We start from the raw sequence: 12977 nt of genomic DNA on the forward strand, positions 1-12977 counted from the left end.
ACTCTGTGAGATGAATTAACAAAACACTAAGCAGTTTCTCAGAAAGCTTCTTTCCAGATTTCATCGGAGGATATTTCCTTTTTCTCCATAGCCCTCTATGAGCTTCCAAATATCAATTTGCCAATTCCACAAGAACTGTCTTAGCGAAAGGCTTCTTGAGGGGAAAGCTGTAACTCTGTGAGATGATTTCACGGAACACAAAGAAGTTTCTCAGAAAGCTTCTTTCTCTTGGTTATCGGAGGATATTTCCTTTGGCCCTATAGTCTTCAAAGGGAAAGGAAATATCTGTTGTCAGATTCCACAGAAATAAGGCTAGCAAAGAGATCCACGAAATACAGATGTAACGGTGCGAGATGAATTAACAGAACACTAAGCAGTTTCTCAGAAAGCTTCTTTCCAGATTTCATCGGAGGATATTTCCTTTTTCACCGTAGCCCTCTATGGGCTTCCAAATATCACTTTGCCAATTCCACAAGAACTGTCTTAGCGAAAGGCTTCTTGAGTGGAAAGCTGTAACTCGGTGAGATGATTTCACAGAACACAAAGAAGTTTCTCAGAAAGCTTCTTTCTCTTTGTTATCGGAGGATATTTCCTTTGGCCCTATAGACTTCAAAGGTAAAGGAAATATCGGTTCTCAGATTCCACAGAAATAAGGCTAGCAAAGAGATCCACGAAATACAGATGTAACTCTGTGAGATGAATTTACAGAACACTAAGCAGTTTCTCAGAAAGCTTCTTTCCAGATTTCATCGGAGGATATTTCCTTTTTCACCGTAGCCCTCTATGGGCTTCCAAATATCACTTTGCCAATTCCACAAGAACTGTCTTAGCGAAAGGCTTCTTGAGGGGAAAGCTGTAACTCGGTGAGATGATTTCACAGAACACAAAGAAGTTTCTCAGAAAGCTTCTTTCTCTTTGTTATCGGAGGATATTTCCTTTGGCCCTATAGACTTTAAAGGTAAAGGAAATATCGGTTCTCAGATTCCACAGAAATAAGGCTAGCAAAGAGATCCACGAAATACAGATGTAACTCTGTGAGATGAAATAACAGAATACTAAGCAGTTTCTCAGAAATCTTCTTTCCAGATTTCATCGGAGGATATTTCCTTTTTCACCATAGCCCTCTATGGGCTTCAAATATCAGTTTGCCAATTCCCCAAGAACTGTCTTAGCGAAAGGCTTCTTGAGGGGAAAGCTGTAACTGTGTGAGATGATTTCACAGAACACAAAGAAGTTTCTCAGAAAGCTTCTTTCTCTTTGTTATCGGAGGATATTTCCTTTGGCCCTATAGTCTTCAAAGGGAAAGGAAATATCTGTTGTCAGATTCCACAGAAATAAGGCTAGCAAAGAGATCCACGAAATACAGATGTAACTCTGTGAGATGAATTAACAGAACACTGAGCAGTTTCTCAGAAAGCTTCTTTCCAGATTTCATCTCAGGATATTTCCTTTTTTTCCATATCCCTCTATGAGCTTCCCAAAATCTCTTTGCCAATTCCACAAGAACTGTCTTAGCGAAAGGCTTCTTGGGAGAAAGCTGTAACTCTGTGCAATGATTTCACAGAACACAAAGAAGTTTCTCAGAAAGCTTCTTTCTCTTTGTTATCGGAGGATATTTCCTTTGGCCCTATAGTCTTCAAAGGGAAAGGAAATATCTGTTGTCAGATTCCACAGAAATAAGGCTAGCAAAGAGATCCACGAAATACAGATGTAACTCTGTGAGATGAATTAACAGAACACTGAGCAGTTTCTCAGAAAGCTTCTTTCCAGATTTCATCGGAGGATATTTCCTTTTTCACCATAGCCCTCTATGGGCTTCAAATATCAGTTTGCCAATTCCACAAGAACTGTCTTAGCGAAAGGCTTCTTGAGGGGAAAGCTGTAACTCTGTGAGATGATTTCTCAGAACACAAAGAAGTTTCTCAGAAAGCTTCTTTCTCTTTGTTATCGGAGGATATTTCCTTTGGCCCTATAGTCTTCAAAAGGAAAGGAAATATCTGTTGTCAGAATCCACAGAAATAAGGCTAGCAAAGAGATCCACGAAATACAGATGTAACTCTGTGAGATGAATTAACAGAACACTAAGCATTTTCTAGAAAGCTTCTTTCCAGATTTCATCGGAGGATATTTCCTTTTTCTCCATAGCCCTCTATGATCTTCCAAATATCACTTTGCCAATTCCACAAGAACTGTCTTAGCGAAAGTCTTCTTGAGGGGAAAGCTGTAACTCTGTGAGATGATTTAACAGAACACAAAGAAGTTTCTCAGAAAGCTTCTTTCTCTTTGTTATCGGAGGATATTTCCTTTGGCCCTATAGTCTTCAAAGGGAAAGGAAATATCTGTTGTCAGATGCGTCCGAAATAAGGCTAGCAAGAGATCCACGAAATACAGATGTAACCCTGTGAGATGAATTAACAGAACACTAAGCAGTTTCTCAGAAAGCTTCTTTCCAGATTTCATCGGAGGATATTTCCTTTTTCACCATAGCCCTCTATGGGCTTCCAAATATCACTTTGCCAATTCCACAAGAACTGTCTTAGCGAAAGGCTTCTTGAGGCAAAATCTGTAATTCTGTGAGATGATTTCACAGAACACAAAGAAGTTTCTCAGAAAGCTTGTTTCTCTTTGTTATCGGAGGATTTTACCTTTGGCCCTATAGTCTTCAAAGGGAAAGGAAATATCTGTTGTCACATTCCACAGAAATAACACTAGCAAAGAGATCCACGAAATACAGATGTAACTCTGTGAGATGAATTAACAGAACACTAAGCAGTTTCTCAGAAAGCTTCTTTCCAGATTTCATCGGAGGCTATTTCATTTTTCACCATAGCCCTCTATGGGCTTCCAAATATCACTTTGCCAATTCCACAAGAACTGTCTTAGCGAAAGGCTTCTTGAAGGGAAAGCTGTAACTCTGTGAGATGATTTCACAGAACACAAAGAAGATTCTCAGAAAGCTTTTATCTCTTTTTTATCAGAGGATATTTCCTTTGGCCCTATAGTCTTCAAAGGGATCCGAAATATCTGTTCTCAGATTCCACAAAAATAAGGCTAGCAAGGAGATCCACGAAATACAGATGTAACTCTGTGAGATGAATTAACAGAACACTAAGCAGTTTCTCAGAAAGCTTCTTTCCAGATTTCATTGGAGGATATTTCCTTTTTCTCCATAGCCCTCTATGAGCTTCCAAATATCAATTTGCCAATTCCACAAGAACAGTCTTAGCGAAAGGCTTCTTGAGGGGAAAGCTGTAACTCTGTGACATGATTTCACGGAACACAAAGAAGTTTCTGAGAAAGCTTCTTTCTCTTGGTTATCGGAGGATATTTCCTTTGGCCCTATAGTCTTCAAAGGGAAAGGAAATATCTGTTGTCAGATTCCACAGAAATAAGGCTAGCAAAGAGATCCACGAAATACAGATGTAACGGTGCGAGATGAATTAACAGAACACTAAGCAGTTTCTCAGAAAGCTTCTTTCCAGATTTCATCGGAGGATATTTCCTTTTTCACCGTAGCCCTCTATTGGCTTCCAAATATCACTTTTCCAATTCAACAAGAACTGTCTTAGCGAAAGGCTTCTTCAGGGGAAAGCTGTAACTCGGTGAGATGATTTCACAGAACACAAAGAGGTTTCTCAGAAAGCTTCTTTCTCTTTGTTATCGGAGGATATTTCCTTTGGGACTATAGTCTTTAAAGGGATCCGAAATATCTGTTCTCAGATTCAACAGAAATAAGGCTAGCAAAGAGATCCACGAAATACAGATGTAACTCTGTGAGATGAATTAACAGAACACTAAGCAGTTTCTCAGAAAGCTTCTTTCCAGATTTCAGCGGAGGATATTTCCTTTTTCTCCATATCCCTCTATGAGCTTCCAAATATCACTTTGCCAATTCCACAAGAACTGTCTTAGCGAAAGGCTTCTTTCGGGAAAGCTGTAACTCTGTGAGATGATTTCACAGAACACAAAGAAGTTTCTCAGAAAGCTTCTTTCTCTTTGTTATCGTTGGATATTTCCTTTGGCCCTATAGTCTTCAAAGGGAAAGGAAATATCTGTTGTCAGATTCCACAGAAATAAGGCTAGCAAAGAGATCCACGAGTTACAGATGTAACTCTGTGAGATGAATTAAGAGAACACTGAGCAGTTTCTCAGAAATCTTCTTTCCAGATTTCATCGAAGGATATTTCCTTTTTCACCATAGCCTTCTATGGGCTTCCAAATATCACTTTGCCAATTCCACAAGAACTGTCTTAGCGAAAGGCTTCTTGAGGGGAAAGCTGTAACTCTGTGAGACGATTTCACAGAACACAAAGAAGTTTCTCAGAAAGCTTCTTTCTCTTGGTTATCGGAGGATATTTCCTTTGGCCCTATAGTCTTCAAAGGGAAAGGAAATATCTGTTGTCAGATTCCACAGAAATAAGGCTAGCAAAGAGATCCACGAAATACAGAGTTAACGGTGCGAGATGAATTTACAGAACACTAAGCAGTTTCTCAGAAAGCTACTTTCCAGATTTCATCGGAGGATATTTCCTTTTTCACCGTAGCCCTCTATGGGCTTCCAAATATCACTTTGCCAATTCCACAAGAACTGTCTTAGCGAAAGGCTTCTTGAGGGGAAAGCTGTAACTCTGTGAGATGATTTCACAGAACACAAAGAAGTTTCTCAGAAAGCTTCTTTCTCTTTGTTATCGGAGGATATTTCCTTTGGCCCTATAGTCTTCAAAGGGAAAGGAAATATCTGTTGTCAGATTCCACAGAAGTAAGGCTAGCAAAGAGACCCACGAAATACAGATGTAACTCTGTGAGATGAAATAACAGAACACTAAGCAGTTTCTCAGAAAGCTTCTTTCCAGATTTCATCGGAGGATATTTCCTTTTTCACCGTAGCCCTCTATGGGCTTCCAAATATCACTTTGCCAATTCCACAAGAACTGTCTTAGCGAAAGGCTTCTTGACGGGAAAGCTGTAACTCTGTGAGATGATTTCACAGAACACAAAGAAGTTTCTCAGAAAGCTTCTTTCTCTTTGTTATCGGAGGATATTTCCTTTGGGCCTATAGTCTTTAAAGGGATCCGAAATATCTCTTCTCAGATTGAAGAGAAATAAGGCTAGCAAAGAGATCCACGAAATACAGATGTAACTCTGTGAGATGAATTAACAGAACACTAAGCAGTTTCTCAGAAAGCTTCTGTCCAGATTTCATCGGAGGATATTTCCTTTTTCTCCATATCCCTCTATGAGCTTCCAAATATCACTTTGCCAATTCCACAAGAACTGTCTTAGCGAAAGGCTTCTTGGGGGAAAGCTGTAACTCTGTGAGATGATTTCAGAGAACACAAAGAAGTTTCTCAGAAAGCTTCTTTCTCTTTGTTATCGGAGGATATTTCCTTTGGCCCTATAGTCTTCAAAGGGAAAGGAAATATCTGTTGTCAGATTCCACAGAAATAAGGCTAGCAAAGTGATCCACGAAATACAGATGTAACTCTGTGAGATGAATTAACAGAACACTGAGCAGTTTCTCAGAAATCTTCTTTCCAGATTTCATCGGAGGATATTTCCTTTTTCACCATAGCCTTCTATGGGCTTCCAAATATCACTTTGCCAATTCCACAAGAACTGTCTTAGCGAAAGGCTTCTTGAGGGGAAAGCTGTAACTCTGTGAGACGATTTCACAGAACACAAAGACGTTTCTCAGAAAGCTTCTTTCTCTTTGTTATCGAAGGATATTTCCTTTGGCCCTATAGTCTTCAAAGGAAAAGGAAATATCTCTTGTCAGATTCCACAGAAATAAGGCTAGCAAAGAGATCCACGAAATACAGATGTAACTCTGTGAGATGAATTAACAAAACACTAAGCAGTTTCTCAGAAAGCTTCTTTCCAGATTTCATCGGAGGATATTTCCTTTTTCTCCATAGCCCTCTATGAGCTTCCAAATATCAATTTGCCAATTCCACAAGAACTGTCTTAGCGAAAGGCTTCTTGAGGGGAAAGCTGTAACTCTGTGAGATGATTTCACGGAACACAAAGAAGTTTCTCAGAAAGCTTCTTTCTCTTGGTTATCGGAGGATATTTCCTTTGGCCCTATAGTCTTCAAAGGGAAAGGAAATATCTGTTGTCAGATTCCACAGAAATAAGGCTAGCAAAGAGATCCACGAAATACAGATGTAACGGTGCGAGATGAATTAACAGAACACTAAGCAGTTTCTCAGAAAGCTTCTTTCCAGATTTCATCGGAGGATATTTCCTTTTTCACCGTAGCCCTCTATGGGCTTCCAAATATCACTTTGCCAATTCCACAAGAACTGTCTTAGCGAAAGGCTTCTTGAGTGGAAAGCTGTAACTCGGTGAGATGATTTCACAGAACACAAAGAAGTTTCTCAGAAAGCTTCTTTCTCTTTGTTATCGGAGGATATTTCCTTTGGCCCTATAGACTTCAAAGGTAAAGGAAATATCGGTTCTCAGATTCCACAGAAATAAGGCTAGCAAAGAGATCCACGAAATACAGATGTAACTCTGTGAGATGAAATAACAGAATACTAAGCAGTTTCTAAGAAAGCTTCCTTCCAGATTTCATCGGAGGATATTTCCTTTTTCACCATAGCCCTCTATGGGCTTCAAATATCAGTTTGCCAATTCCACAAGAACTGTCTTAGCGAAAGGCATCTTGAGGGGAAAGCTGTAACTCTGTGAGATGATTTCTCAGAACACAAAGAAGTTTCTCAGAAAGCTTCTTTCTCTTTGTTATCCGAGGATATTTCCTTTGGCCCTATAGTCTTCAAAGGGAAAGGAAATATCTGTTGTCAGAATCCACAGAAATAAGGCTAGCAAAGAGATCCACGAAATACAGATGTAACTCTGTGAGATGAATTAACAGAACACTGAGCAGTTTCTCAGAAAGCTTCTTTCCAGATTTCATCGGAGGATATTTCCTTTTTCACCGTAGCCCTCTATGGGCTTCCAAATATCACTTTGCCAATTCCACAAGAACTGTCTTAGCGAAAGGCTTCTTGAGGGGAAAGCTGTAACTCTGTGAGATGATTTCACGGAACACAAAGAAGTTTCTCAGAAAGCTTCTTTCTCTTTGTTATCGGAGGATATTTCCTTTGGGCCTATAGTCTTTAAAGGGATCCGAAATATCTCTTCTCAGATTGAACAGAAATAAGGCTAGCAAAGAGATCCACGAAATACAGATGTAACTCTGTGAGATGAATTAACAGAACACTAAGCAGTTTCTCAGAAAGCTTCTGTCCAGATTTCATCGGAGGATATTTCCTTTTTCTCCATATCCCTCTATGAGCTTCCAAATATCACTTTGCCAATTCCACAAGAACTGTCTTAGCGAAAGGCTTCTTGGGGGAAAGCTGTAACTCTGTGAGGTGATTTCACAGAACACAAAGAAGTTTCTCAGAAAGCTTCTTTCTCTTTGTTATCGGAGGATATTTCCTTTGGCCCTATAGTCTTCAAAGGGAAAGGAAATATCTGTTGTCAGATTCCACAGAAATAAGGCTAGCAAAGAGATCCACGAAATACAGATGTAACTCTGTGAGATGAATTAACAGAACACTGAGCAGTTTCTCAGAAATCTTCTTTCCAGATTTCATCGGAGGATATTTCCTTTTTCACCATAGCCTTGTATGGGCTTCCAAATATCACTTTGCCAATTCCACAAGAACTGTCTTAGCGAAAGGCTTCTTGAGGGGAAAGCTGTAACTCTGTGAGACGATTTCACAGAACACAAAGAAGTTTCTCTGAAAGCTTCTTTCTCTTTGTTATCGGAGGATATTTCCTTTGGCCGTATAGTCTTTAAAGGGATGCGAAATATCTGTTCTCAGATCCCACAGAAATAAGGCTAGCAAAGAGATCCACGAAATACAGATGTAACTATGTGAGATGAATTAACAGAACACTAAGTAGTTTCTCAGAAAGCTTCTTTCCAGATTTCATCGGAGGATATTTCCTTTTTCACCATAGCCCTCTATTGGCTTCCAAATATCACTTTGCCAATTCAACAAGAACTGTCTTAGCGAAAGGCTTCTTGAGGGGAAAGCTGTAACTCTGTTAGATGATTTCACAGAACACAAAGAAGTTTCTCAGAAAGCTTCTTTCTCTTTGTTATCGGAGGATATTTCCTTTGGGCCTATAGTCTTTAAAGGGATCCGAAATATCTCTTCTCAGATTCAACAGAAATAAGGCTAGCAAAGAGATCCACGAAATACAGATGTAACGCTGTGAGATGAATTAACAGAACACTAAGCAGTTTCTCAGAAAGCTTCTTTGCAGATTTCATCGGAGGATATTTCCTTTTTCTCCATAGCCCTCTATGAGCTTCCAAATATCACTTTGCCAATTCCACAAGAACTGTCTTAGCGAAAGGCTTCTTGAGGGGAAAGCTGTAACTCTGTGAGATGATTTCACAGAACACAAAGAAGTTTCTCAGAAAGCTTCTTTCTCTTTGTTATCGGAGGATATTTCCTTTGGCCCTATAGTCTTCAAAGGGAAAGGAAATATCTGTTGTCAGATTCCACAGAAATAAGGCTAGCAAAGAGATCCACGAAATACAGATGTAACTCTGTGAGATGAATTAACAGAACACTGAGCAGTTTCTCAGAAAGCTTCTTTCCAGATTTCATCGGAGGATATTTCCTTTTTCACCATAGCCCTCTATGGGCTTCCAAATATCACTTTGCCAATTCCACAAGAACTGTCTTAGCGAAAGGCTTCTTGAGGGGAAAGCTGTAACTCTGTGAGACGATTTCACAGAACACAAAGAAGATTCTCAGAAAGCTTCTTTCTCTTTGTTATCGGAGGATATTTCCTTTGTCCCTGTAGTCTTCTAACGGAAAGGAAATATCTGTTGTCAGATTCCACAGAAATAAGGCTGGCAAAGAGATCCACGAAATACAGATGTAACCCTTTGAGGTGAATTAACAGAACACTGAGCAGTTTCTGAGAAAGCTTCTTTCCAGATTTCAGCGGAGGATATTTCCTTTTTCACCATAGCCCTCTAGGGGCTTCCAAATATCAATTTGCCAATTCCACAAGAACTGTCTTAGCGAAAGGCTTCGTGAGGGGAAAGCTGTAACTCTGTGAGATGATTTCACAGAACAGAAAGAAGTTTCTCAGAAAGCTTCTTTCTCTTTGTTATCGGAGGATATTTCCTTTGGCCCTATAGACGTCAAAGGGAAAGGAAATATCTGTTGTCAGATTCCACAGAAATAAGGCTAGCAAAGAGATCCACGAAATACAGATGTAACTCTGTGAGATGAATTAACAGAACACTAAGTAGTTTCTCAGAAAGCTTCTTTCCAGATTTCATCGGAGGATATTTCCTTTTTCACCTTAGCCCTCTATGGGATTCCAAATATCCCTTTGCCAATTCCAAAAGAACTGTCTTAGCGAAAGGGTTCTTGACGGGAAAGCTGTAACTCTGTGAGATGATTTCACAGAACAGAAAGAAGTTTCTCAGAAAGCTTCTTTCTCTTTGTTATCGGAGGATATTTCCTTTGGCCCTATAGTCTTTAAAGGGATTCGAAATATCTGCTCTCAGATTCCACAGAAATAAGGCTAGCAAAGAGATCCACGAAATACAGATGTAACTCTGTGAGATGAATTAACAGAACACTAAGCAGTTTCTCAGAAAGCTTCTTTCCAGATTTCATCGGAGGATATTTCCTTTTTCACCATAGCCCTCTATGGGCTTCCAAATATCATTTGCCAATTCCACAAGAACTGTCTTAGCGAAAGGCTTTTGACGGGAAAGCTGTAACTCTGTGAGATGATTTCACAGAACACAAAGAAGTTTCTCAGAAAGCTTCTTTCTCTTTGTTATCGGAGGATATTTCCTGTGGCCCTATAGTCTTCAAAGGGAAAGGAAAAATCTATTCTCAGATTTCACAGAAATAAAGCTAGCAAAGAGATCCACGAAATACAGATGTAACTCTGTGAGATGAATTAACAGAACACTAAGCAGTTTCTCAGAAAGCTTCTTTCCAGATTTCATCAGAGCATATTTTCTTTTTCACAATAGCCCTCTAGGGGCTTCCAAATATCACTTTGCAATTCCACAAGAACTGTCTTAGCGAAAGGCTTCTTGAGGGGAAAGCTGTAACTCTGTGAGATGATTTCACAGAACAGAAAGAAGTTTTTCAGAAAGCTTCTTTATCTTTGTTATCGTAGGATATTTCCTTTGGCCCTATAGTCTTCAAAGGGAAAGGAATTATCTCTTGTCAGATTCCACAGAAATAAGGCTAGCAAAGAGAAACACGAAATACAGATATAACTCTGTGAGATGAGTTAACAGAACACTAAGCAGTTTCTCAGAAAGCTTCTTTCCAGATTTCATCGGAGTATATATCCTTTTTCACCATAGCCCTCTATGGGCATCCAACTATCACTTTGCCAATTCCAAAGGAACTGTCTTAGCAAATGGCTTCTTGAGGGGAAAGCTGTAACTCTGTGAGATGATTTCACAGAACAGAAAGAAGTTTCTCAGAACGCTTCTTTCTCTTTGTTGTCGGAGGATATTTCCTTTGGCCCTATAGTCTTTAAAGGGATTCGAAATATCTGTTCTCAGATTCCACAGATAAGGCTAGCAAAGAGATCCACGAAATACAGATGTAACTCTGTGAGATGAATTAACAGAACACTAAGCAGTTTCTCAGAAAGCTTCTTTCCAGATTTCATCGGAGGATATTTCCTTTATCACCATAGCCCTCTATGGGCTTCCAAATATCACTTTGCCAATTCCACAAGAACTGTCTTAGCGAAAGGCTTCTTGAGGGGAAAGCTGTAACTCTGTGAGATGATTTCACAGAACACAAAGAAGTTTCTCAGAAAGCTTCTTTCTCTTTGTTATCGGAGGACATTTCCTTTGTCCCTATAGTCTTCAAAGGGAAAGGAAATATCTGTTCTCAGATTCCACAGAAATAAGGCTAGCAAAGAGATCCACGAAATACAGATGTAACTCTGTGAGATGAATTAACAGAACACTAAGAAGTTTCTCAGAAAGCTTCTTTCCAGATTTGATGGGAGGATATTTCCTTTTTCACCATAGCCCTCTAAGGGCTTCCAAATATCACTTTGCCAAATCCACAAGAACTGTCTTACCGAAAGGCTTCTTGAGGGGAAAGCTGTAACTCTGTGAGATGATTTCAGAGAACACAAAGAAGTTTCTCAGAAAGCTTCTTTCTCTTTGTTATCGGAGGATATTTCCTTTGGCCCTATAGTCTTCAAAGGGAAAGGAAAAATCTGTTCTCAGATTCCACAGAAATAAAGCTAGCAAAGAGATCCACGAAATACAGATGTAACTCTGTGAGATGAATTAACAGAACACTAAGCAGTTTCTCAGAAAGCTTCTTTACAGATTTCATCTGAGGTTATTTCCTTTTTCAGAATAGCCCTCTATGGGCTTCCAAATATCACTTTGCCAATTCCACAAGAACTGTCTTAGCGAAAGGCTTCTTGAGGGGAAAGCTGTAACTCTGTGAGGTGTTTTCACAGAACACAAAGAAGTTTCTCAGAAAGCTTCTTTCTCTTTGTTATCGGAGGATATTTCCTTTGGCCCTATAGTCTTTAAAGGGATCCGAAATATCTGTTGTCAGATTCCACAGAAAAAAGGCTAGCAAAGAGATCCATGAAATACAGATGTAACTCTGTAAGATGAATTAACAGAACACTAAGCAGTTTCTCAGAAAGCTTCTTTCCAGATTTCATCGGAGGATATTTCCTTTTTCACCATAGCCCTCTATGGGCTTCCAAATATCATTTGCAAATTCCACAAGAACTGTCTTAGCGAAAGGCTTCTTGAGGGGAAAGCTGTAACTCTGTGAGATGATTTCACAGAACACAAAGAAGTTTCTCAGAAAGCTTCTTTCTATTTGTTATCGGAGGATATTTCCTTTGGCCCTATAGTCTTCAAAGGGAAAGGAAAAATCTGTTCTCAGATTCCACAGCAATAAAGCAAGCAAAGAGATCCACGAAATACAGATGTAACTCTGTGAGATGAATTAACAGAACACTAAGCAGTTTCTCAGAAAGCTTCTTTCCAGATTTCATCGGAGGATATTTCCTTTTTCACCATAGCCCTCTATGGGCTTCCAAATATCACTTTTCCAATTCCACAAGAACTGTCTTAGCGAAAGGCTTCTTGAGGCGAAAGCTGTAATTCTGTGAGATGATTTCACAGAACACAAAGAAGTCTCTCAGAAAGCTTCTTTCCCTTTGTTATCGGAGGATATTTCCTTTGGCCCTATAGTCTTCAAAGGGAAAGGAAATATCTGTTGTCAGATTCCACAGAAATAAGGCTAGCAAAGAGATCCACGAAATACAGATGTAACTCTGTGAGATGAATTAACACAACACTAAGCAGTTTCTCAGAAAGCTTTTTTCCAGATTTCATCGGAGGATATTTACTTTTTCACCATAGCCCTCTATGGGCTTCCAAATATCACTTTGCCAATTCCAAAAGAACTGTCTTAGCGAAAGGCTTCTTGAGGGGAAAGCTGTAACTCTGTGAGATGATTTCACAGAACAGAAAGAAGTTTCTCAGAAAGCTTCTTTCTCTTTGTTATCGGAGGATATTTCCTTTGACCCTATAGTCTTCAAAGGGAAAGGAAATATCTGTTGTCTGATTCCACAGAAATAAGGCTAGCAAAGAGGTCCACGAAACACAGATGTAACTCTGTGAGATAAATTAACAGAACACTAAGCAGTTTCTCAGAAAGCTTCTTTCCAGATTTCATCGGAGGATATTTCCTTTTTCACCATAGCCCTCTATGGGCTTCCAAATATCACTTTGCCAATTCCTAAAGAACTGTCTTAGCGAAAGGCTTCTTCAGGGGAAAGCTGTATCTCTGTGAGATGTTTTCACAGAACACAAAGAAGTTTCTCAGAAAGCTTCTTTCTCTTTGTTATCGGAGGATATTTCCTTTGGCCCTATAGTCTTTAAAGGGATCCGAAATATCTGTTCTCAGATCCCA

The sequence above is a fragment of the Macaca mulatta genome, chromosome 16, assembly GCF_049350105.2.
Source record: "Macaca mulatta isolate MMU2019108-1 chromosome 16, T2T-MMU8v2.0, whole genome shotgun sequence".
Taxonomy (NCBI): domain Eukaryota; kingdom Metazoa; phylum Chordata; class Mammalia; order Primates; family Cercopithecidae; genus Macaca; species Macaca mulatta.